Here is a 27,700-nt window from a genome sequence, read left to right as displayed (position 1 = left end):
ACTATCTAGAAATTTCACTAAAATGATTTTTAATATAAATTTATTTATTTTAATTGGAGGCTAATTACTTTACAATATTGTATTGGTTTTGCCATACATCAACATGAATCTACCACTGGTGTACACGCGTTCCCCATTCTGAACCACCCTTCCACCTCCCTCCCCATACCATCCCTCTGAGTCATCTCAGTGCACTATCCCTGAGCATCCTGTATCATGCATAGAACCTGGACTGGTGATACATTTCACATATGATATTATACATGTTTCAATGCCATTCTCCCAAATCATCCCACCCTCTCCCTCTCCCACAGAGTCCAAAAGACTGTTTTATAAATCTGTGTCTCTTTTGCTGTCTCACATACAGGGTTATCATTACCATCTTTCTAAATTCCATACATATGCATTAGTATACTGTATTGGTGTTTTTCTTTCTGGCTTACTTCACTCTGTATAATAGGCTCCAGTTTCATCCACCTCATTAGAACTGATTCAAATGTATTCTTTTTAATGGCTGAGTAATACTCCATTGTGTATATGTGCCATAGCTTTCTTATCCATTCATCTGCTGATGGCATCTAGGTTGCTTCCATGTCCTGGCTATTATAAACAGTGCTGCGATGAACATTGGGGTGCACGTGTCTCTTTCAATTCTGGTTTCCTCAGTGTGTATGCCCAGCAGTGGGATTGCTGGGTCGTATGGCAGTTCTATTTCCAGTTTTTTAAGGAATCTCCACACTGTTCTCCATAGTGGCTGTACTAGTTTGCATTCCCACCAACACTGGAAGAGAGTTCCCTTTTCTCCACACGCTCTCCAGCATTTATTGCTTGTAGACTTTTGGATAGCAGCCATTCTGACTGGTGTGAAATGGTACCTCATTGTGGTTTTGATTTGTATTTCTCTGATATTGAGTGATGTTGAGCATCTTTTCATGTGTTTGTTAGCCATCTGTATGTCTTCTTTGGAGAAATGTCTATTTAGTACTTTGGCCCATTTTTTGATTGGGTCATTTATTTTTCTGAAGTTGAGCTGCAGGAGTTGCTTGTATATTTTTCAGATTAAGTTTTTCTCAGTTGCTTCATTTGCTATTATTTTCTCCCATTCTGAACGCTGCCTTTTCACCTTGCTTATAGTTTCCTTTGTTGTCCAGAAGCTTTTAATTTTAATTAGGTCCCATTTGTTTATTTTTGCTTTTATTTCCAATATTCTGGGAGGTGGGTCATAGAGGATCCTGCTGTGATGTATGTCAGAGAGTGTTTTGCCTATGTTCTCCTCTAGGATTTTTATCATTTCTGGTCTTACATTTAGATCTTAATCCATTTTGAGTTTATTTTTGTGTATGGTGTTAGAAAGTGTTCTAGTTTCATTCTTTTACAAGTAGTTGACCAGTTTTCCCAACAGCACTTGTTAAAGAGATTGTCTTTTCTCCACTGTATATTCTTGCCTCCTTTGTCAAAGATAAGATGTCCATAGGTGCATGGATTTATCTCTGGGCTTTCTATTTTGTTCCATTGATCTATATTTCTGTCTTTGTGCCAGTACCATACTGTCTTGATGACTGTGGCTTTGTAGTAGAGCCTGAAGTCAGGCAGGTTGATTCCTCCAGTTCCATTCTTCTTTCTCAAGATCGCTTTGGCTATTCAAGGTTTTTTGTATTTCCATACAAATTGTGAAATTATTTGTTCTAGTTCTGTGAAAAATACTGTTGGTAGCTTGATAGGATTGCATTGAATCTATAGATTGCTTTGGGTAGGACACTCATTTTCACTATATTGATTCTTCCAATCCATGAACATGGTATATTTCTCCATCTATTAGTGTCCTCTTTGATTTCTTTCACCAGTGTTTTATAGTTTTCTATATATAGGTCTTTAGTTTCTTTAGTTGGATATATTCCTAAGTATTTTATTCTTTTCGTTGCAATGGTGAATGGAATTGCTTCCTTAATTTCTCTATTTTCTCATTATTAGTGTATAGGGATGCAAGGGATTTCTGTGTGTTGATTTTATATCCTGCAACTTTACTATAGTCATTGATTAGTTCTAGTAATTTTCTGGGGAGTCTTTAGGGTTTTCTATGTAGAGGATCATGTCATCTGCAAACAGTGAGAGTTTTACTTCTTCTTTTCCAATTTGGATTCCTTTTATTTCTTTTTCTGCTCTGATTGCTGTGGCAAAATCTTCCAAAACTGTGTTGAATAGTAATGGTGAAAGTGGGCACCCTTGTCTTATTCCTGACTTTAGGGGAAATGCTTTCAATTTTTCACCATTGAGGATAATGTTTGCTGGGTTTTGTCATATATAGCTTTTATTATGTTGAGGTATGTTCCTTCTATTCCTGCTTTCTGGAGAGTTTTATCATAAATGGATGTTGAATTTTGTCAAAGGCTTTCTCTTCATCTATTGAGATAATCATATAGCTTTTGTTTTTTAACTTGTTAATGTGATGTATTAAATTGATTGATTTGCAGATATTGGAGAATCCTTGCATCCCTGGGATAAAGCCCACTTGGTCATGGTGTATGATCTTTTTAATGTGTTTTTGGATTCTGATTGCTAGAATTTTGTTAAGGATTTTTGCATCTGTGTTCATCAGTGATATTGGCCTGTAGTTTTCTTTTTTTGTGGGATCTTTGTCAGGTTTTGGTATTAGGGTGATGGTGGCCTCATAGAATGAGTTTGGAAGTTTACCTTCCTCTGCAATTTTCTGGAAGAGTTTGAGTAGGATAGGTGTTAGCTCTTCTCTAAATTTTTGGTAGAATTCAGCTGTGAAGCCATTGGACCTGAGCTTTTGTTTGCTGGAAGATTTTTGATTACAGTTTCAATTTCCGTGCTTGTGATGGGTCTGTTAAGATTTTCTATTTCTTCCTGGTCCAGTTTTGGAAAGCTGTACTTTTCTAAGAATTTGTCCATTTCTTCCATGTTGTCCATTTTATTGGCATATAATTGTTGATAGTACTCTCTTATGATCCTTTGTATTTCTGTGTTGTCTGTTGTGATCTCTCCATTTTCATTTCTAATTTTATTGATTTGATTTTTCTCCCTTTGTTTCTTGATGAGTCTGGCTAATGGTTTGTCAATTTATATATCCTTTCAAAGAACCAGCTTTTCGCTTTGTTGATTTTTGCTATGGTCTTTGTTTCTTTTACATTTATTTCTGCCCTAATTTTTAAGATTTCTTTCCTTCTACTAACCCTGGGGTTCTTCATTTCTTCCTTTTCTAGTTGCTTTAGGTGTAGAGTTAGGTCATGTATTTGGCTTTTTTTCTTGTTTCTTGAGGTATGCCTGTATTTCTATGAACTTCCCTCTTAGCACTGCTTTTACAGTGTCCCACAGGTTTTGGGTTGTTGTGTTTTCATTTTCATTCATTTCTATGCATATTTTGATTTATTTTTTGATTTCTTCTGTGATTTGTTGGTTATTCAGCAGCGTGTTGTTCAGCCTCCATATGTTGGAATTTTTAATAGTTTTTCTCCTGTAATTGAGATCTAATCTTACTGCATTGTGGTCAGAAAAGATGCTTAGAATGATTTCAATTTTTTTTAATTTACCAAGGCTAGATTTATGGCCCAGGATGTGATCTATCCTGGAGAAGGTTCTGTGTGAGCTTGAGAAAAAGATGAAATTCATTGTTTTGGGGTGAAATGTCCTATAGATATCAATTAGGTCTAACTGGTCTATTGTATCATTTAAAGTTTGTGTTTCCTTGTTAATTTTCTGTTTAATTGATCTATCCATAGGTGTGAGTGGAGTATTAAAGTATCCCACTATTATTGTGTTATTGTTAATTTCCCCTTTCATACTTGTTAGTATTTGTCTTACATATTGTAGTGCTCCTATGTTGGGTGCGTATATATTTATAATTGTAATATCTTCTTCTTGGATTGATCCTTTGATCATTATGTAGTGTCCTTCTTTGTCTCTTTTCACAGCCTTTGTTTTACAGTCTATTTTATCTCATATGAGTATTACTACTCCTGCTTTCTTTTTTGTGTGTATTGTGTGGATTATCTTTTTCCAGCCCTTCACTTTCAGTCTGTATGTGTCCCTTGTTTTGAGGTGGGTCTCTTGTAGGCAGCATATAGTGGTCTTGTTTTTGTATCCATTCAGCCAGTCTTTGTCTTTTGGTTGGGACATTCAACCCATTTACGTTTAAGGTAATTATTGATAAGTATGATCCCATTGCCATTTCCTTTATTGTTTTGGGTTTGAGTTTATACACCCTTTTTGTGTTTCCCGTCTAGAGAAGATCCTTTAGCATTTGTTGGAGAGCTGGTTTGGTGGTGCTGAATTCTCTCAGTTTTGCTTGTCTGTAAAGCTTTTGATTTCTCCTTCATATTTGAATGAGATTCTTGCTGGGTACAGTAATCTGGGCTGTAGGTTATTTTCTTTCATTACTTTAAGTATGTCCTGCCATTGCCTCCTGGCCTGAAGAGTTTCTATTGAAAGATCAGCTGTTATCCTTATGGGAATCCCCTTGTGTGTTAATTATTGTTTTTCCCTTGCTGCTTTTAATATTCTTTGTGTTTGAGCTTTGTTAATTTGATAATTATGTGTCTTGGCATGTTTCGCCTTGGGTTTATCCTCTTTGGGACTCTCTGGGTTTCTTGGACTTGGGTGATTATTTCCTTCCCCATTTTAGGGAAATTTTCAACTCTTATCTCCTCAAGTATTTTCTCATAGTCTTTCTTTGTGTCTTCTTCTTGGACTCCTATGATTCAAATGTTGGGGCATTTAACATTGTCCCAGAGGTCTCTGAGGTTGTCTTCATTTCTTTTAATTCTTTTTTTTTTCTTTTTTCCTCTCTGATTCATTTATTTCTACCATTCTATCTTCTACCTCACTAATCCTATCTTCTGCCTCCGTTATTCTACTATTTGTTCCCTCCAGAGTGTTTTTGATCTCATTTATTGCATTATTCATTATATATTGACTCTTTTTTATTTCTTCTAGGTCCTTGTTAAACCTTTCTTGCATCTTCTTGATTCTTGTCTCTAGGCTATTTATCTGTGATTCTATTTTGTTTTCAAGATTTTGGATCATTTTCACTATCATTATTTGGAATTCTTTATCAGGTAGATTCCCTATCTCTTCCTCTTTTGTTTGGTTTGGTGGTCATTTATCCTGTTCCTTTACCTGCTGGGTATTCCTGTCTCTTCACCTTGTTTATATTGCTGTGTTTGGGGTGGCCTTTCTGTATTCTGGCAGTTTGTGGAGTTCTCTTTATTGTGGAGTTTCCTCGCTGTGGGTGGGGTTGTAAGGGTGGCTTGTCAAGGTTTCCTGTTTAGGGAAGCTTGTGTTATTCTGGTGGGTGGAGCTGGATTTCTTCTCTCTGGAGTGCAATTAAATGTCCAGTAATGAGTTATGAGATATCAATGGGTTTGGAGTGACTTTGGGCAGCCTGTATGTTGAAGCTCAGAGTTAGTGTTCCTGTGTTCCTGTGTTGCTGGAGAATTTATGTGTATGTCTTGCTCTGGAACTTGTTGGCCCTTGGGTGGTGCTTGGTTTCAGTGTAGGTATGGAGGCATTTGATGACCTCCTGTCGATTAATGTTCCCTGGAGTCAGGAGTTCTCTGGTGTTCTCAGGATTTGGACTTAAGCCTCCTGCTTCTGGTTTTCAGTCTTATTTTTACAGTAGCCTCAAGACTTCTCCATCTATACAGCACCATTGATAAAACATCTAGGTTAAAGATGAAAAGTTTCTCCAAAGTAGGGGATACCCAGAGAGGTTCACAGAGTTACATGGAGAAGAGAAGAGGGAGGAGGCAGATTGAGGTGACCCGAATGAGATGAGCTGGAATCAAAAGAGGAGACAGCCAACTAGCTAGTAATCACTTCCTTATGTGCGCTCCACAGTCTGGACCACTCAGAGATATTCAAGGAGTTATATAGAGATGAGAAGAGGGAGGAAGAAGACAGAGGTAGCCAGGAGGATAAAGGGGGGAATCAAAAGGAGAGAGACAGATCCAGCCAGTAATCAGTTCCTTAAGTATTCTCCACCATCCAGAACACACAAAGAGATTCACAGAATGGGTAGAGAAGAGAAGGGGGAGGGAGGAGATAGAGGCGACCTGGTAGAGAAAAAGGAGAGTCCAAAGGAGGAGAGAGCAGTCAAGCTAGTAATCTCGCTCCCAAGTAAAAATGGGTACTGAAGATTGGGTTCTTAAAGGTACCAAATTGATAACAAATACCAAAAAGCAAAGATCAAAAATCTAGAGTAGAGGTTGGATTTTCAAAAATACAATATTTAAGAAAAAACTCACAAAATTATAAAATATATATATATGAAATTTGCTTTAAAAAATAGGGTCTCTCTCTTTTTTTTGCAAAGTAATAGTAGGTTATAAAAATGAAAATTAAAGGAGTAATAGAGAACTTAAAAATTAAAAAATATTTAAAAACATAAAGAATGATAGTAAAAATAGTAAAAATATATCCAGTACTTTCTCTGGTGTTGTTGTGGGCAGTGTGGGGTCAGTTCATTTTCGGATAGTTCCTTGATCCAGCTTATATTTCTCAAGATCTATAGGCCCCTTCCTATGTAGTTGGTACTAACTACAGGGTTTATAATCTATTGCACCTGTCACTTCCAAGGAGGTTCCCTCTGTTTTAGCTTCTTCTCTTTGCTGGTCTCTTCAGTGTCTGATTTCTGCCCTGGCACAAGGGGGGCAGTGGTGGACACTTTTAGGCTCACTTGTTCAGTCGTGCTGTGGGGAGGGAGGGACGCTGCAAACAAATAACACTGGCATGTGCTCGCAGTATCTTGGCCACACTGGGTTTGCCCCCACTCACAGCATGTGTGCTTTCCCTGTCAACACTGCTTAGGCTCTAGGTTGCTCTGCTGGGAACTGTCTGAGGCCAGCCCTGGGTTGTATGCACTTCCCAGGTGTAAGCCGCTCCGGTTCATGTACTTGGGTAGTCCTCAGAGGCGCAGACTCCGTTGGGCCTGCGTTTTGTGCCCTTCCCAGGTCAGAGCAGCTCAGGTGACCAGGTGTTTGGTGAGTGCAGTTACTGTGACTTATTGCCTTTTCCGTCCCTGCCGCTCGGTTTTCTGGGTGTACAACCAGTGCACCTCCTCAGGCGGATGTCAACCGTCCAGAATCCCAAGAAGTCTTAGTTAGCAATGAAGACTGCTTAGAGTTTGGTAGATAATGCCTCTCTGGGGCCATGATTGCCCACTTCCGGCTCTGGCTGCCTGTCACTGGAGGGGGATGATCTGCAGCTGGCTAGCTCTGCTCAGTCTTTTGTTCTGTGAGCGGGCCTGGCGGTGTCTTAGTTTGGTTTGCTAGCCCAAGTTAGTTCCTTCAGATTGCCCTCGGGGCATTCAGGCCCCGGTCTTACTCTTAGCAATGCAGCCCGCGCCTCCCTGCCCAGCCCCCTCTTGCTAGTGGCGAGTGCCGGTATCTGCGCTGCTTCTCCGCTGGGGGAGTTACCGCTGGGCTCATAATCTGTGGGTTTTAATTATTTATTTATTTTTCCTCCCTGTTATGTTGCCCTCTGTGGTTCCAAGACTTGCCACAGACTAGGCAGCAAGAATGTTTCCTGGTGTTTGGAAACTTCTCTCTTTTTTAAGACTCCCTTTCTGAGACGGAGCTCTGTCCCTACCTCTTTTGTCTCTCTTTTTGTCTTTTATATTTTTTCCTACCTCCTTTCGAAGACAATGTCCTCTGCTGGCATTCAGAAGTTGTTTTGTGGAATTTACTCAGCATTCAAATGTTCTTTTGACGAATATGTGGGGGAGAAAGTGATCTCCCCATCCTATTCCTCTGCCATCTTAGGACAGCCTCCCTAGAATGATTTTTAATAAAAAATAATTTTACAATTAATAGATTGTAGTTGACAGTTTCATTAAAGACTTGTAATTTAAAATGAGAAAATAAAAAGAAAAACTACTTAGCTGAATGATCTGACACATTAAAAATACTGAATTTACTTCTGAGTTCTTGGGATATGCAATCACATTTAGGATTTAGGTAGCTGCAGCTCCACATTTATGCAGACATTGTACTATCTAATTAGAATACTTCATGTGTTGTTTTAGAATAATGGTTTAACATTTTCCTTTTCTCTGGTGAGAAAATAGGGTTTATAAGGCACTAAGGATAGAATCTACTATTAAAACTTTTTCCAGCAAAAAAGAAAAAGGAAAACAAATGAGAAAAATAGTGTTCCTCAACTCAAGCTAATGTTTCATTTTAATCATAAATTCTTTAGAAAACTGTTTATATAATACTGTTTAGATGGCTTCAACTTTGAATAAAATATCAGCCTTTTGTAGTTTTTGACCTCCAAATCTTTTGAAAAAATGTAATACTTTTTTTCATAGTCGAAACTCAAAGGTCAATTTTCAGTTTTGATTCTCTTTGTCTTCGATATTTAGGACACTGTTGAGTGGCACTACTGTAAATGCTGTCCTTTATTGGTTTCCATGGAGATGATCTATCATCATTCTCTCTCATACACACATCTATCTATCATCTATCTCTCTCTATCATCTACCTATATCTATCATCTCCCATTTTACAAGCATCATTTTTCTATAAGACCCAACTCAGTGGTAGTAAGAATTTTACTACTTCCCTTATCTTTATTTTCTAGAATTCCCCTCCTTTTGGAAATGTTTCTGAAATAGCAGTTGCAATGTTGTTATTAATATAATGCTATATTGCTTTGTCTTATCTAACATAATACCTGTCACATAAAAATGTTTGCTGAAGGGATGAGTAGATAGGGTCAAACAGCTCACCTTAATTGTGGTCCATGTGACCTCATGGTTAGGCTCTCTAAACCTGACTTTTAGCAGGATATTGGCAGGCAAATTGGGGAGACCAGAGAGCATGATCAGGATGTTTATCTTCCCAACATCTACCCCACTGTAGTTTCCTTCTATCCTTGCCTTGGTCTGAAGGTATTTCTCTTAATGAACACTAAATCCCTCTCAGGGGTCGTTTCCATAAGGTTGGCATGAGAGATTTTAGGATATATAGATTTGCTAATCCACTTTACTCAGAGGAAGAAGAAATATTTTTATATCTTTACAGCAAGAGCTAGTATTATAATTTGGAGCAAGACTTCTACTGAGTGAGGCTCCTACCTCACACAGAGCCTGGGAGGTAGTGGTACTATCTTCCTTGGTGATTACATTTCCAAGAGATGGCTTCCAGGTTCTTGAGTAAAACTGTCCTGTGATATAAAACTGGTAAAAGGCTTTTTGAAAGATTTACACCTCAAAGGGGAAGAAAAAGAAATTTCAATTGACGATTTCTAAAGTAAATGCTTTAATGAAAAGGAGGTAATGGACTTCTGTGATTAGGCTATCTGGATTGTATAAAGGAGGGTGGACAGGGGCTTAGAGGTGGAAGGAAGCCTGTTTAAAGTTTAGTCACGCTGGAAGGAAGCCTGTTTAAAGTTTAGTCACGCTGAGGGAAACTTTAAAGTCATCTTGCTGAATATAATTTAGAAGAAAAATACTAAGAACCCCTTAGAAAGGATGGCTCATACAAATGTAAGGTACAGGCAAGTGAAGCAAACTCAGTAAGTCTGATGCATATAATGTGAAATCTACATTTTTAGAGAGGAATCCATAAGAGTTACAATATGATGTCTTACAAATACATTGAAATACAATCTGGTTCAGCTAATTAAAAAGTAATTTTAAAATAATGGATGTAAAAATATATGGCATAGAAGTGAAACCAGAAAAAAAAAAAAAAAGTGATGCCACAGAGTCAAAAAGGGAACAGCATTTTTTTGTTAATAAAAGTGTGAGTTCAGTTCAGTTCAGTTCAGTCACTCAGTCGTGTCCGAATCTTGGCGACCCCATGAATTGCAGCACGCCAGGCCTCCCTGTCCATCACCAAATCCCGGAGTTCACTCAAACTCATGTGCATCGTGTTGGTGATGCCATCCAGCTATCTCATCCTCTGTCGATCCCTTCTCCTCCTACCCCCAATCCCTCCCAGCATCAGAGTCTTTTCCAATGAGTCAACTCTTCACATGAGGTGGCCAAAGTATTGGGGTTTCAGTTTTAGCATCAGTCCTTCCAAAGAACACCCAGGACTGATCTCCTTTAGAATGGACTCATTGGATCTCCTTGCGGTCTAAGGGATTCTCAAGAGTCTTCTCCAACACCACAGTTCAAAAGCATCAATTCTTCGGTGCTCAGCTTTCTTCAGAGTCTAACTCTCACATCCATACATGACCACAAGAAAAACCATAGCCTTGACTAGATGGACCTTTGTTGGCAAAGTAATGTCTCTGCTTTTCAATATACTGTCTAGGTTGGTCATAACTTATCTTCCAAGGAGTAAGTGTCTTTTAATTCCATAGCTGCAATCGCCATCTGCAGTGATTTTGGAGCCCAAAAAAATAAAGTCTGACATTGTTTCTACTTTTTTCCCATCTATTTCCCATGAAGTAATGGGACCAGATGCCATGATCTTAGTCTTCTGAATGTTGAGCTTTAAGCCAACTTTTTCACTCTCCTCTTTCACTTTCATCAAGAGGCTTTTTAGTTCCTCTTCACTTTCTGCCATGAGGGTGGTGTCATCTGCATATCTGAGGTTATTGATATTTCTCCCGGCAATCTTGATTCCAGCTTGTGTTTCTTCCAGTCTAGCGTTTCTCATGATGTACTCTGCATATAAGTTAAATAAGCAGGGTCACAATATACAGCCTTGACATACTCCTTTTCCTATTTGGAACCAGTCTGTTGTTCTATGTCCAGTTCTAACTGTTGCTTCCTGACCTGCATACGGATTTCTCAAGAGGCAGGTCAGGTAGTCTGGTATTCCCATCTCTTTCAGAATTTTCCACAATTTATTGTGATCCACACAGTCGAAGGCTTTGGCATAGTTGATAAACCAGAAATAGATGTTTTCCTGGAACTCTCTTGCTTTTTTGATGATCCAGCAGATGTTGGCAATTTGATCTCTGGTTCCTCTGCCTTTTCTAAAACCTGCTTGAACATCTGGAAGTTCATGGTTCACGTACTGCTGAAGCCTGGCTTGGAGAATTTTGAGTATTACTTTACTAGTGAATAATGCTAAATGTTATAACTTAGAAACAGCTTATGGAGGTAGCAATTAGAAGTCTGGTGTAAGATTTCTGGCTTTAAACCAGAAATATTAATAAAATAGTGGATAAAGGAATTAAATGTAAAATGTTGAGGAAGTAGTGAATAGAAGTTTAAAATATAAAGGAAGGTAATTTTATAGACCTTTCATGGAATCTTTCAGTAAGAGAAAGAAAGGTAAAACATTGCGATTCTTCTTTTGAGCAAAATTGTTAGAAATATTTCTGTACTTGTATATATAAGGATAGTTTCAATGAGTTAGCTATTTGGGATTTTTCCTCTTTGTTTATGCAGTCTACCTGATAGATCCAAACTTTGCTTGGTGGAGAAAGGCAAATGTCTCATCCAGGCATATGTCTACCTCCAATGGATTTATCCCAGCCTGATCCTCAATTGTCTGGATTAACCATCTATAGACTCATTTGTCATATGTCTTGATATTTGACCTGCCTCACACCACTGATTTAACTGATTGATTATATTTTCAACATCTTTCAGGTATCTGTGAACTGATTGGGAACGTCCCAATCAATACTATAACTCAATCCTATCCAGGGGTGAAATTTATTTAGATCCTTTTATATTGCTCAATACTACAGCATTGGTGAGGTGAAGTTGCTCAGTCGTGTCTGACTCTTTGTGACCTCATGGACTGTAGCCTACCGGGATCCTCCATCCATGGGATTTTCCAGGCAGGAATACTGGAGTGGGGTGCCATTTTCTTCCCCAGTGGAACTTCCCGACCCAGGGATCAAACCCGGGTCTCCTGCATTGTAGGCAGACGCTTTACCGTCTGAGCCAGCAGCATTGGTAAGACATACTAAAATTCAAGTTTGCCATGGGAAATCTGGAAATACTATTTCCATTAAACTACACTCACTATAGGATTAAGTCATTTGAACATCTTGAACATAATTGTAATTGATAGGTGAAAGGAACAAGTTGGAGACCCAAAGAATGTATTGAGCAGTGGGATATTAGTTGGTGAGACAGGAGCTAGTAGAGGGGGAAAAAAACAGAGCACCCGAGTAGGGGATATAGGGAGATAGAATATGTAACAGGCAGGTGATTGCTTTGAACATTCCAGGGTCCTTCATGTGCTTCAAGGCAAAATATGTACATGAGAAATGCCTTCCTCACAGAAAGTCACTAAAACAAATAATTATCTTTTTATTTTTAGGATTATCATTTATTCACTGTCCATCTATGTTAGAGAAGAACAGTATAGTATGCTTGTCTAAGAAGTATTACTTTAAATAGTTTATCTCGGAAAGCTACTTTTTCTAGTTTTGCACATTGACTTGTAGTCATTTTTCAAGGAATCATTATAACTGTATATATAACATTATATATAACATTTTGTTCCCAATTTTTTGATTAAATACATATACTAACATTTTATTCCATTTATTAAAATTGATTAGAACTTAATAATATAATAGTTACAAGCAATGAAATTGAGTTTTTAGTTTGAAAACTACCATATACCTAAGAATAACAGAGTTACTGTACTACTTGTTGATAATTAAATGCTTGTCCTTAATATACTCACTTATAAGCCCTTATGTTTTCTAAAAAGAAAGATTTAAATGTTTCTTTGTAGCTATCAAACCAAGCTTGGGTCTGCTACAAACTTACAAATAGAATGATATTATCTCCTTAAAGTTACCTGCTCATTTTATGTTTTGTAATATATAGAGCTATGATAAAATTTGAAAGTCTTAAAAGAATTATGCACTTTTCTTGATTTTTAATGTGCTATATTTCAGTTCTTGTATTTGATGTTTCTCATTTATAGTCTCTACTATATCCATAAATTGTCTACCTTCATTACCAAAAACAAGAGCAATAATTGTAATAAAGGGAACATTGCTAGGTTAAGAAAGTTAATATAGATCAATTTTTTTCTTAGAAATATAGGTACAGCATGCTTAAATATCCACTTCATGAATAGTAGTCAGAGTAGCGTAACTGAGGGAATAAAAGGTCCCCCAGATCTCCTGGGCTAACACAATAAACTGGTATTTCTCATTTGCGTGCAGTCCTATGCATTTGGTTATTGTTAGACAAGTCTTGAGGACAACTCTTTTCCAAGCTCCAACTCAGGTATACCCTACCCTGTAATGTGTCTGACACTTTCTAGAGTTTAGGAGAACAGAGAGGGAGATTGTGTTTTAAGTTTTGGGAGAAGTTTACAGTCTGTCATATATATTTTCATTAGTCAGAATTTTGTCTCTTTTTCCCATTCACAAGCAAGAGGCTAGTGAATGCCTTTAGTTATGTCCAGTAAGCAGAGAAGGACAAGATGTTGAAAAATAGTATCAACCTTTACCACAGCTAGAAAATAGTATTCTTATTAAGATTTTATAAATGTGAATGCTTTTATGTTGAGATTTATGGTTGTTGTAAACAATATTGAAGTGATTTTTGTCTACTACCAGTGAAGAACGTAGAGTAAAATTAATTTAGATACAATAATATTGCCAGTTAACTTAGATTAACATTTAAACCCAACGAGGCTCATGCTATATTCTAAATCATTATTTTAAGCTTTGGAAAAAATAGAATGGAGACTAAAATGCAAGTTTAGATATTTTGGTCACCAAGAAAATTCATATAATTCATATCATAGGTAACATACTTTTAAATAATATGAAATAGTCATATACAATACAGATAAATATTTTATAATATAATAATAGAATAAAGAATTCAAATATTTTAAAAATATTCTTAAAAACAAAATTGATACATATTACTACCCAATTTATCTTATTCTACTTGGTTTTTGATCATTAGATTTATGCTAAACAGACCAATAGAATATTAAATCATGTATATTTTTACAAATCGGAGAAGGCAATGGCAACCCACTCCAGTACTCTTGCCTGGAAAATCCCATAGACGGAGGAGCCTGGTAGGCTGCCTTCCATGGGGTTGCAAAGAGTCGGACACTACTGAGCGACTTCACTTTTCACTTTCACGCATTGGAGAAGGAAATGGCAACCCACTCCAATGTTCTTGCCTGGAGAATCCCAGGGATGGGGGAGCCTGGTGGGCTGCCGTCTATGGGGTCGCACAGAGTTGGACACGACTGAAGTGACTTAGCAGCATCTTTACAAATGCTTAAGAACAATGCACTCATTATTATTCAACTGATTGATAATAGCTTTAATATTCTGTTCTCCCAAGATAAATTCCTCACTGATCACTACCCACTATTTACTCGTACTTTCAGTGTTTGTAATATGTTGTTGAAATGTTTCATGTTGAGCTATTATTATACCTGGGCTCTCTTTTCTCTTGCCCACTAAGCCTGTCAAAATGCAAATTGCTTTCTCTGACCAAAATTACAGCAGAAGCACAGCCTGGTTCCTTTTTGCACACATCCACCAACAGGTTTGTTAACAGCCGCTCTTAGGGTCTGTATAAAAATGGCAACTTCAGAATCTTGCAGGACCCAGAGTTTCTCTGTCTGCAGCCCAGGAATCATTTAACAGTAGATGACATTTTTGGCAAGGTATAATTAAAGGGGTTGTTTTAGCAAAATTACACACTGTGAAACACATAATAAAAGAGAGGTGGGGAGAGAATAACATGCATGAGTGTACAATTTAGATTGTGGCAGAGAATGTGAGCACAGCTGGGAGCTTGACAGTTTTGGCTGTGGTTCCTGAGATCAGATTTAGTAAAACAAACCACTGTATGTTTCAACATTATCCAGGTGATGAATGAATCAATAAGCTAATTAAAAATATCTTTCCTACCTTATTCTGCTAATTGAGACTGAGGAAGATTATAAACAGGTCTACAACATGACGAGCCAGAGGTCATCATTTAATTTGGATACAAGCATCACCTTTCAAAGGTATTGATCTTTGGCTTATAGGGGAATAAAATAAGAAGAATTTAAGGGACTCTGACTTGCATTATTCTGAGCACATATTATACTTCAATTCAGATTAATGGGGTGTAATAAATCTTTAAAATAGGACAGCTTTGAATCAATAGGGCTAGCATATTCGGTTATATTTCTTTTGGATTGTACTTGTTAAGTGTTCTTCATCGTTCACTAGTAAAAGCAAAGGTAATCCTGTAGTTTAGAAACTTGATTTAAAAAGTAAATTAGAAACTAAAGAGGAGAAATGTATTCTGTTCCATTCCTGACAATTATACATCCCACAGCTCATTAATAACTTAACATGATTAAACGTGTTTCACCATCATTGGATGACCTCTTTCTCCACATCTGTTATTGATTACATTTGCCTAAGTCTAAAATGTATAAATGAAATTATACTATATATGCACATTTGGATCTAGCTTTTTTACTTATTATATTATATGTGAGATTTATCAAAGTTCTTACACATAATTGCAGTTCATTCGTTCTCATTGATGTAAGGCTTTCCATAAAAATTCTACATCTTGCTATATATGAATAATATTGATGGACATTTTACTTATTATAAATGATATTGGTTTAAAGATTGTTTTATGTGTATCTTGAACATGTGTAAGCATCCTGATAGACATATACATGAATATACAATTACTGCTTTACAAAGTACATGTATATTTAGCTTCCCTAGGGAAACAGACTGTAAATCAGGTTTGCAAGCAGGAGGTTTAATAGGGTGTTTCCTCAAGCCCACGTGAGGAAAGGGAAGCAGGACAGACCAGACAGTGAGAACAGAGGCCTCTATCACTCATTCAGGGAGCCATGGAGCTGTAGCACCTTTCAGATTTGTCATTTTTGACAGCAGGGGGCCTGGGAATTTTAATTATAGTTGATTTACAATGTTCCATTTGCTGTTACAGTGTGCAGCAAAGTGGTTCGGTTATATGTTTCTTTTCAGATTCTTTTCCATTGTAAGTTATTACAAGATACTGAATATAGCTCACTGTTCTTGTTGTTTATCCATTTTATACAGTAGTGTGTATCTGTTGATCCCAAATTCCTACTTGATCCCTCCCTGACCTTTCTCCTTGGAAGCCATAAGTTTGTTTTTTGTGTCTGTTTCTGCTTTGTAAATAAGTTCATTTTATATTACGATCATTTTTAAGATATAAGTGATACCATATCATGTGTGTGTGTGTTTGTGTGTGTGTGAGTCGCTCACTCATGTCCAACTCTTTGCGACCCCAAGGACTGTACCCCACCAGGCTCCTCTGTCTATGGGATTCTCAAGGCAAGAGTACTGGAGTGGGTTGCCATTTCCTCTTCCAATACTATATTATATTTATCTTTTTCTGATTTACTTCTCTTAGTATGATAATCTCTAGGTCCATCTAAGCTAAGTCGCTTCAGTCGTGTCTAACTCTGTGCTTCCCCATAGATGGCAGCCCACCAGGCTCCCCCGTCCCTGGGATTCTCCAAGCAAGAACACTGGAGTGGGTTGCCATTGCCTTCTCCAATACATGAAAGTGAAAAGTGAAAGTGAAGTCGCTCAGTCGTGTCCAACTCTTCACGACCCCATGGACTACAGCCTACCAGGCTCCTCCATCCATGGGATTTTCCAGGCAAGAGTACTGGAGTGGGGTGCCATTGCCTTCTCTTAGGTCCATCTACATTGCTGCAAATAGCAATATTTCTTTTTTATGACTAAGTAGTATTGCATTGTGTGTGTATGTGTGTATATGTGTACATATATATATATATACACACCACATCTTCATTATCCATTCATCTGTCAATGGACACTTAGGTTGCTTCCATGTCTTGACTGTTGTAACTAGTGCTGCTATGAACATTGGGTGCATGTATCTTTTTGAATTAGAACTTTTATCTTTTCAGATAATTGGGCCTGGGCCTTTTGAAATCCTCATAAGAACTTTCGTTGAATGTTGTTTGCCTTGGAAAAGAGCATGTCACCATGATGAGGCAGGTTCCTTTGGCTGCAGGGAATTCCTGGACAAGGATTGGGCTGTGAGCTGTCAGGTAAGGCTCAGTTCTGAGAGAGGATCTGAATATTGGGCCTCAGTATACATGCATCTTTAAAAGACATGTTTGAAATCAACATGCTAACTACCCCTATCTACTAATATATCTTATGTTCTGAATGGGGCTTTCCATTTTTAAAACTCAAACTTTTTCACAGCTTTCTTTAAGTTTCAGTATTCATCATTTAGGGGCTTCCCAGGTGGTCTAGTGGCAAAGAATTCACCTGCCACTGCAGGAGGCACAAGAGATGTGGGCGCTAACCCTAGGTCAGAAAGATCTCCTAGAGTGGGAAATGGCAACTTGCTTTAGTAGTCTTGCTGTGTAAAATCCCCTGGACAGAGAAGCCTGTTGGGCTTCAGTCCATGGGGTCACAAAGAATCAGACATGATTGAGAGACTGAAAGCAATTCATTATGTTTTCTCAAAACATGTAAAAAATGTTCTCTCATTTTGAATATATTTATGCATTTTTAATCAAATAGGTTTCTAGATATATTGGAAGGAAACAGTACCATATAAAATATAAGCTCACATGTATTCAAGATTAATATTAAAATACTTTCAATTTAAAAACTTAATAATACCTCAAATATAATATTAAACAATAGAATCATGAAAATAAATATTCTGAAAGTGTATGTAAGCTTTCTTCCAAGTGTTCCTTGATTTTTTGACTCAAAAGTAGATGAAGCCATTGCCTTCTCCGAAAAGAAATGTTAATATACCTTTATCAACAATAATTATATTAAATAACCTTATATAATACAGGCATACTCTTTTTTGAGTATTAAACTTAACTGAAAATTTAACTAAGCCTTTAGGTAAATATACCACAAAAGGACATTTAAAGTCATGTGTTCATTTCCTCACATATGGAACAAGTCAGAATCTATGATTTTCAATTCTATGATGTGCTCAGAAAGAATTGTAAATAATACTGTACAGAATAATGACTTTCTGAAAGTATTCAGAACTGGCTCTTGGAACTGCTAGCATTTATTGAATGCTATGTTCTAGGAACTAAGCTGTGTACCTAATGTATCTTATTTAATTCTCTGCAGGACAAGAAGGTAAGTCCATTAAGGCTGTTTTCCAGATGAGAAATCTGAGACTCAGAGAATTTAATGAAACTGCCTAAGGCTACAAAGATAGGAAATAAAGAAGTCAAGAAATAGATCTGTCTTTATTTGGATCCAACACAGGTTCTTTCTACTATTACCAAGCTATAGAGTTCAACAAAATTGGTAGTCACTGAGTTGGAAGTTGAATACAAAGCAGAATGAATATGATAAGCAAACTTTTTGAAAGAGTACTCAGAGTCCATTTCTAACCATTTCTAGAATAAGTGATAATAAAGAGAGGAAATCAACATGAATAAAAAAATAATTTTTCCAAAGTTTATTATGCATACCAGTATAATACCTATTGTCAGATCAGTTCAGTTCAGTTCAGTTCAGTCGCTCAGTCTTTGCAACCCCATGAATCGCAGCATGCCAGGCCTCCCTGTCCATCACCAGCTCCCGGAGTTCACTGAGACTCACATCCATCGAGTCAGTGATGCCATTCAGCCATCTCATCCTCTGCCGTCCCCTTCTCCTCTTGCCCCCAATCCCTCCCAGCATCAGAGTCTTTTCCAATGAGTCAACTCTTCACATGAGGTAGCCAAAGTACTGGAGTTTCAGCTTTAGCATCATTCCTTCCAAAGAAATCCCAGGGCTGATCTTCTTCAGAATGGACTGGTTGGATCTCCTTGCAGTCCAAGGGACTCTCAAGAGTCTTCTCCAACACCACAGTTCAAAAGCATCAATTCTTCAGCGCTTGGCCTTCTTCACAGTCCAAATCTCACATCCATACAAGACAACTGGAAAAACCATAGCCTTGACTAGACGAACCTTTGTTGGCAAAGTAATGTCTCTGCTTTTGAATATGCTATCTAGGTTGGTCATAGTTTTCCTTCCAAGGAGTAAGCGTCTTTTAATTTCATGGCTGCAATCACCAGCTGCAGTGATTTTGGACCCCTAAAAAATAAAGTCTGACACTGTTTCCACTGTTTCCCCATCTATTTCCCATGAAGTGATGGGACCGGATGCCATGATCTTTGTTTTCTGAATATTGAGCTTTAAGCCAACTTTTTCACTGTCCTCTTTCACTTTCATCAAGAGGGTTTTTAGTTCCTCTTCACTTTCTGCCATAAGGGTGGTGTCATCTGCATATCTGAGGTTATTGATATTTCTCCTGGCAATCTTGATTCCAGCTTTTGTTTCTTCCAGTCCAGCGTTTCTCATGATGTACTCTGCATATAAGTTAAATAAACAGGGTGACAATATACAGTCCCACAAAAGAGAATAGGCTGGTTCCTTTCCAAAATCTCCCAAATGATGAGAGATGATGGTTTAAATGAAAATAATTTTTTATACAGCAGAATCTTAATATAATAATGTGCTTGTAAACATTTCCCAAAGGAGTGGGGTGTATGAATCATAACTCCAAGTACTTTTGTCGAAAAAAATATATATTTTTTCTTTTTTTCCTTTTTTAAATTGGCTATCTCTCAGCACTCATTTCTTCAGGATACATTTCAGTTCTTTCTGTGATGTTATGTTAAACATAAATATCCACTACAGAAGAGCAAGTGCACCAAAACTATAGCTACAGGATGACTATAGTGTCATCACATTGAACTACATGAACTAAAATAAAATCAAACAAAAACAGTTTGGAAGTTTTTAGGTTAGGAATCTGGGCAGAATTTCATTTAGGAAACCCACTTAATATATAGTTAGTTCAGTCTTAACTGAATTATGCTGAGCAGATCCAAACATCCTTGGTTCTTTTCCATGCTAGCCCTACTTGCAATTTATATACTCTTCACTAAAGTGATCTACAGAATTTGTCAAGCTGGGACTTGGGAGGCATCATGACTGGACTGCTGGGGATTTGAGGGATAGAAATGGGGACCAAAGCCTAAGTTCAGCCACATAGAAGTGGGCAGGAGTTTTTCAAGATAAGAATATCAAGGGAGTGGGCAGCAAAAAGGAGAGAAAAGGGGAGGAGTTACAGATGAATTTTATACAACTGGGCAAATGAAAGGCAGCTGAGAAGTCAGCTGAAATAATGGTCTATGGCACAAATTTTAGTACAGATAACCACATACCTGGTAATCAGAGAAAAAAAATAAATTGGTTTAAAAAAAGAACCACAGAAAATGAAAGAACTCAGGCTAATTGCAAGCTATTTGTCAGGACATAGGTCAGACACAGGGCACTAGAAGCAACTTAGGGTCAATTCAGTGACTTTCTGAGCAGGGTCGGTCTCCTCATTTCTTTCTGTCCAGAATCAGCTTCTCTGAAGTGCTGCACAAAGGGAGATATTAAGCACCTGAAGCTGAGGAATTGAGATTAGGGGATGAAAGCAGATGGGTACAACATTTCTCTCTGTACTTAGAAGGATATCTTAAAGTAGAGGGGGGCAACGGTTATCTAAAATAAAGGAACAAGAAGAAGATAAGAACTCACATTATTCAAAACAATATAGTTGAACTATGGCTACATGCACAAAGTCAGATTCCTTCATTTTTCTCTATTAATTTCTGAAAACTGTTCACAAATTATTTCATATTTTTCCAGTTCTAAGAAAAATCATTATTAAATTTACATGAAATTTTTGAAAAATTTACTGAGGCATCTACTAGCACTTCTCAGTGATACAGAATTATGAACTGGAAGAGTTGATGTACTAGGTATTTCCCCATTATCCTATTCACTTTTCACCTAAGATCACTGCAAAAAATAAATGTATTAATTAGTGAATATAGACTTTCTCTGAAAAAAAAGCTTGAAGTTCTCCTAAACAAATATTGCTTATTACTTCTAGAAGCATAATGTTTTAATTTAAGTACCCCATTATGAGGTTTTTCTCTAACACAAATATTTTGGAATTTCAGGATATGACCAAAGTCATGTTCAGTTCAGTTCAATTTAGTTGTTCAATCGTGTCCAACTCTTTGTGACCCCATGAGCTGCAGCACACCAGGTCTCTCTGTCTAACACCAACTACCAGAGCCCACCCAAACTCATGTCCATTCAGTCAGTGATACCATCCAACCATCTCATCCTCTGTCATCCTTTCTCCTCCTGCCCTCAATCTTTCCCAGCATCAGGGTCTTTAAAATGAGTCAGCTCTTCACATCAGGTGGCCAAAATATTGGAGTTTCAGCTTCAACATCACAACTTCCAATGAACACCTAAGACTGATCTCCTAGGATGGACTGGTTGGATCTCCTTGCAGTTCAAGGGACTCTCAAGAGTCTTCTCCAACACCACAGTTCAAAAGCATCAATTCTTCAGTGCTCAGCTTTCTTTATAGTACAACTCTCACATCCAAACATGACTACTGGAAAAACCATAGCCTTGATTAGATGGACCTCTGTCTGCTTTTTAATATGCTGTCTAGGTTGGTCATAACTTTCCTTCCAAGGAGTAAGCGTCTTTTAATTTCATGGCTACAATCACCATCTGCAGTGATTTTGGAGCCCAGAAAATTAAAGTCACTCACTGTTTCCCCATCTATTTGCCATGAAGTAATGGGACCAGATGCCATGATCTTCGTTTTCTGAATGTTGAGCTTTAAGCCAACTTTTTCACTCCCTTCTTTCACTTTCGTCAAGAGACTCTTTAGTTCTTCTTTACTTTCTGCCATAAGGGTGGTGTCATATGCACATCTGAGGTTATTGATATTTCTCCCAGCAATCTTGATTCCAGATTGTGCTTCCTCCAGCCCAACATTTCTCATGATGTACTCTGCATTTAAGTAAATCAGCATGTGGACAATATAGAGCCTTGATGTACTCCTTTTCTATTTGGAACCAATCTATTGTTCCATGCCCAGTTCTAACTGTTGCTTCCTGACCTGCATACAGATTTCTCAAGAGGCAGGTCAGGTGGTCTAGTATTCCCATCTCTTGAAGAATTTTCCAGTTTCTTGTGATCCACACAGTCAAAGACTTTGGCATAGTCAATAAAGCAGAAATAGATGTTTTTCTGGAACTCTCTTCCTTTTTCCATGATCCAGCGGATGTTGGCAATTTGATCTCTGGTTCCTCTGCCTTTTCTAAAACCAGCTTGAACATCAGGAAGTTCACGGTTCACATATTGCTGAAGCCTGGCTTGGAGAATTTTGAGCAATACTTTGCTAGCTTGTGAGATGAGTGCAATTGTGCGGTATATTGAGCATTCTTTGGCATTGCCTTTCTTTGGGCTTGGGCTTCCCTGGTGGCTCAGATGGTAAAGCATCTGCCTGCAATGCAGGAGACCCTGGTTTAATTCCTGGCTCAGGAAGATCCCCTGGAGAAGGAAATGGCAATCTACTCCAGTACTCTTGCCTGGTAAATCCCATGGACGGAGGAGCCTGATAAGCTACAGTCCATGGGGTTGCAAAGAGTCGGATGCAACTGAGGGACTTCACTTTCACTTTCACTTTCTTTGGGATTAGAATGAAAACTGAACTTTTCCAGTCCTGTGGTCACTGCTGAGTTTTCCAAATTTGCTGGCATATTGAGTGCAGCACTTTCACAGCATCATCTTTCAGGATTTGAAATAGCTCAGCTGGAATTCCATCACCTCCACTAGCTTTGTTTGTAGAGATGCTTCCTAAGGCCCACTTGACTTCACATTCCAGGATATCTGGCTTTAGGTGAGTGATCACACCATCATAATTAGCTGGGTCATGAAGATCTTTTTTGTACAGTTCTTCTGTGTATTCTTGCCACCTCTACTTAATATCTTTTGCTTCTGTTAGGTCCATACCATTTCTGTCCTTTATTGAGCCCATCTTTGCATGAAATGTTCCCTTGGTTTTTCTAATTTTCTTGAAGAGATCTAGTCTTTCCCATTCTATTGTTTTCCTCTATTTCTTTGCATTGATCACTGAAAAAGGCTTTCTTATTTGTCTTTGCTCTTCTTTGGAACTCTGCATTCAAATGGGTATATCTTTCCTTTTCTCCTTTGCTTTTCACTTCTCTTCTTTTGACAGCTATTTGTAAGGCCTCCTCAGACAGCCATTTTGCTTTTTTCCATTTCTTTTTTCCTGGGAATGGTCTTGATTCCTGTCTCTTGTACAATGTCATGAACCTCTGTCCATAGTTCATCAGGCACTCTATCTATCAGATCTAGGCCTTTAAATCTATTTCTTACTTTATAATCATAAGGGATTTGATTTAAGTCATACCTGAGTGGTTTAGTGGTTTTCCCCTCTTTCTTCAATTTAAGTCTGAATTTGGCAATAAGGAGTCCATGATCTGAGCCACAGTCACCTCCCGATCTTGTTTTTGCTGACTGTATAGAACTTCTCTGTCTTTGGCTGCAAAGAATATAGTCATGTTACAAATGTATTAAAAGGGGTATGATTTTTTAATAGGACAATATTTTGCTTAAAACTCTGTCATTCCTGTGATTACTGGGTATGCACAAAGATTAAATAACATATCATTCATTAACTAACACTGGGGAACAAATACATCTGGTGTAATATTTTAGATATATAAGCTATATAAACAAACAAAAACCTTTGCCTAGATTGTGTGTGGTTGAGCACATAAGCTTGTATTAACTAAGAGATTAGCTGAAATAATCTGGTTTTGGTAGATGGATTAAATTCCAAGTCTTTGTTAAAGAGACTAAACCTAGTGCCAGTGGGAGCAGTGATCAGTTCATGACATTGGGAAATTTGGTTATGATAGATTTTATGAAATGAATGTGAATTTTATAGTGTGTTTACCTCTGAAGGCACTTTTAAAGTTTTATTGCTGTAACACACAATTAGTTAAAGATTCAAGCCAAAGCAGTCCCTTTGTGCATTATAGCATATGTTGTAAATGGCTCTTGGCTGACTTTGCTGAAGTTTATAAAGTTGTTGCAGTACATTCCCTTTGCCAAAAGATAAAATAAATAATGCTTTTGAGTATGTCTTAGGGACATCATTTTACAGTTAGAACCATTCCTAATGGAAAACCTTTACATTTCAACAGTGGCAACATTGAGATAAGGCTAAAAATACTAAGTTGAAAGAATAAAGATTTGTGAAACATTTCAAAACATTAAAAAATATATTTTTGGAAATAGCCTCTATAAAATTTACTCTGTGGGGAAATGACCAGATGGCAAGAAGATGAAAGGATATAATTATGACATGTCATAAATTATTATGTGATATAGAGGTTAGATGCTATTTGCATAAATCAAGGATATATCACCTTCTAACTCAAGTCAAGCCTCAAAATTATAAGTTAAGACAAGTCAAAAGTAAATTATTATTATTCATAGACTGAAGAGGATAAAGAAGGCAAAGTCCCCTCCACTTTTTCTATCAGCTATCACAAAGAAACTTTTTTGAACTCTGTTTTCTATTAGTAAGTATAAGTAAGTTGTGTATTACACTGGTAGGTATAAATGGCTTTGAACTGAGAAAAGAAGCCAAGTCTATGCAAGTCAGTCATGTTTTAAAATATACAAAAGCATATTTGTATGCAGTCCCTGACAGCCCAGTGGTTAAGATTTCATCTTCCAATGCAGAGGGTGTAGGTACAATCACTGGTCTGGGAACTAAGACCCCACATGCCTCTGGACCAAAAAACCAAAATATAAAACAGAAGCAGTGTTGCTTAAAATTCAATAAGGTCTTTAAAAATGGTCCATATCAAAAAATTTTTAATATATATATATATATATATATATATATATATATATATATGCTGTTGCTGCTGCTAAGTTGCTATATGCATACAAAACCAGGTACTAATGTCTGCCCTATTTAATATGTAGAATTTGTACATAGTTATAACATCCAATGAGAACATGTATATGAAAATGCTTTCTTACTGAGCTATTAAAGATAGAAGTAGTAGGATAAGAGATGAGTGACTCAGACCTTGAGAAGATATAATTACTAGGTCTTAAGGCAACTTTATTGAGAAATAATTCACCCAAAATAAAATTCACAGTTTTAAGTTACCCTACTCCTATCAAAATATAGAACATTTCTATGTTTGTAGTTGATTCTCCCATTTCCACTCCACACCCCAGGCTATCTGATTTATATCACCATAACTTTATTTTGCCTGCTTAAGAATTTCATAGAAATGGAACCATACATTGCATATTCTCTTGTGTCTAACTTTATCAATATAATGCTGGAGAGATTCATCCATGTTACTGCAATTTCAAAACTTTGTTCAATTTTATTTCTGAGTTGATTCCTACTATTTGAATGGACCACTTTTTTTGAAATCCATTCTCTGATCGGGGGGATACTTGCATTGTTTCTAGTTTTTTTGTTTTTGTGTATTTTTTATTATGATGAATAAAACTTTCATGAACATTCATATAGAAGTCTGTCTGTAAGCATATGTTTTCATTTCTCTTGGGTAAATACCTAGGAATAAAATTACTGAGTTGCCTACCTTGTATTTACTCATGAGAAATGAAAACGTATGTCCACACACACACACACACACAAAACTCTGTGCAAATGTTCATGGCAGCTACTTTATTTATATTTTAAGAATCTCCTAGATGATAAATAAGATTGAGTATGAATGGATAAAGCACATATTCTTTTTTCTTTGTTAAGGTGTTCAATTATTCTGTAGTCACTGTGAACTAGTTAATTCTGGGAGGAGTAACATAACTGATATGATTGAGAAGGGGATTTCTATCTGTCTCTGGGATTTTAAGGTATCAGTTTAGGCTCTGAGACATGAAAAACCTGGATGTACCTGGAGTGGGGCTAAAAGAAGAAACAGTAAGTTATTATTATATTGACGTGGAAGTAGACTAGGCATAATCAGCAGCGTAGTCAAAGAGTAGCAATGGCCATGACAGCAGCATCTCAGATACCAGCTCTGAGTCCTGGAGGCAAAAGTAAGAATATGGGTGGTGCTGATGAGCTGAGGACAAATCTGCTCAGTATAGTGGTCATGGGATGAGAGTAAGCATTGGCATATACAGCACAAGAGGGCCAGAATAAAAGAATCTATTCAGAGAGTTATACCTTAAAAAAGTTCCAGAAATAACCTGAGAATTGGCTCTTTGTAGGATATTAATATCTGGCAAGTAAGTTTTGGAGGCTCATATTCTAATAATGTGAATATAAGAAACACATGTTTTATTTTGTTCTCACTGATTCAGTGCAACAGTGGAAATGGGTTTTGTTTTTGTTAAATCATGTAATTCATAAGTTTAGCTTATAGTATGTGACCTTACAGACATTAATCTAAAGCTAATGATTGATTCAGGTCATATTCTTATTGAATAATTCTAAGCCCATTCAGCTTTGTAAATACTCAGAAAATTAGTGGTAAAACTCCGCTGGAATATTTCTAACATGGAGGCTTGGATAATTATATGAGGCTGTACCTACCAGATTTAAAGGTTATTTCCTTGTCTCTGTTTACACCATTACACTGATAAAAATATTGAGATTGTCCATTGATCACTGGAATTAATGTTTCTTCTGGAAAAGCCCAAAGTTTTCCTCCTGTTTTTCCTGGTCTTAAGGAAACTTCACACATTTCTTCATTAAGAATTCCAACTGTAATGAATGCTTATTACTTATGTAGAATTCAAGTCAAAGTACTACAAGACAGACATTATAGTTATAAATTTTCAGTTGGTTTTAACCATGTTATTACACCCACAAGGTAACTGAGAATAAGAAACCCATTGCTACAGGTATACCTGTGGAGGATTCATTTTGATATTTGGCAAAACTAATACAATTATGTAAAGTTTAAAAATAAAATAAAATAAAAAAAAGAGTCAGACATGACTTAGCAACTAAGCTACAACAATAAAGTTCAGTATTAATGAACTCTTAAAAAAAAAAAAAAAAAAAGAAACCCATTGCTGAGTGTATCTGAACTTGTATGCTAAATTATAGATGTAGAATGTAAAAAGAACATGGTTCCATCTTTTTGCTTTAAGCAGGTTTAATTTAATTTTAATTTTGGATTTTCCCCTGTCATGTAAAATCACCATAACTTAAAATGTTAGTCTCCTCTATAATTACAATTCAGTACATTTGAAATCACTAAAGTATAACAAAGAACATCTTTCTAAAAGCCTCCATAGAGTGCAGGCTATCACTGGCCATGCAAGCTTACCTCCCACTCTCATCACAAAGTCATGAATAACTAAAAATAATCCTCTAATATGTGGCTGCTGTACCAATGTGTATACATGGGTATTTTTGACTCTTGGTTTGAGAACTGGCCAGAAATGATTACTCGAAACAAAGCACCTTCTTTCCAATTACTGGTTGCCAGGTGCCATTGACCGCAGTTCTTATCAAGGCCCCTCTGTGTTACATTTGAGATAGGATAAAATTTCCTCTTCTATCCGTACTTGTTCCTCTTCCACTCATGTAAGTTCCTTGAATATAAACTTTTCACCTAGTAATAAGAAAATAAACTATGAGACCATAATTTTTTTACCTTCTTACTAGGTATCATAAAATCTCATATCATTAGTACAAATTATTACCTTTCTAAGTAAGGGAAGTTTCATTCTCCATCTCCCTTTCTACTGAAAGTAGATGTCAGGTCAACTCTATATCTTATTCATTAATTATATTTCTGAGATAATATTTGTTTATGTCCCTAATTTCAAGTTTATAAGGGGATTCGTAGTT

Source organism: Bubalus kerabau, chromosome 3 (genome assembly GCF_029407905.1).
Source record: "Bubalus kerabau isolate K-KA32 ecotype Philippines breed swamp buffalo chromosome 3, PCC_UOA_SB_1v2, whole genome shotgun sequence".
Taxonomy (NCBI): Eukaryota; Metazoa; Chordata; class Mammalia; order Artiodactyla; family Bovidae; genus Bubalus; species Bubalus kerabau.
The sequence above is the reverse complement of the archived record's forward strand: the minus strand, read 5'-3'. Positions refer to the sequence as shown.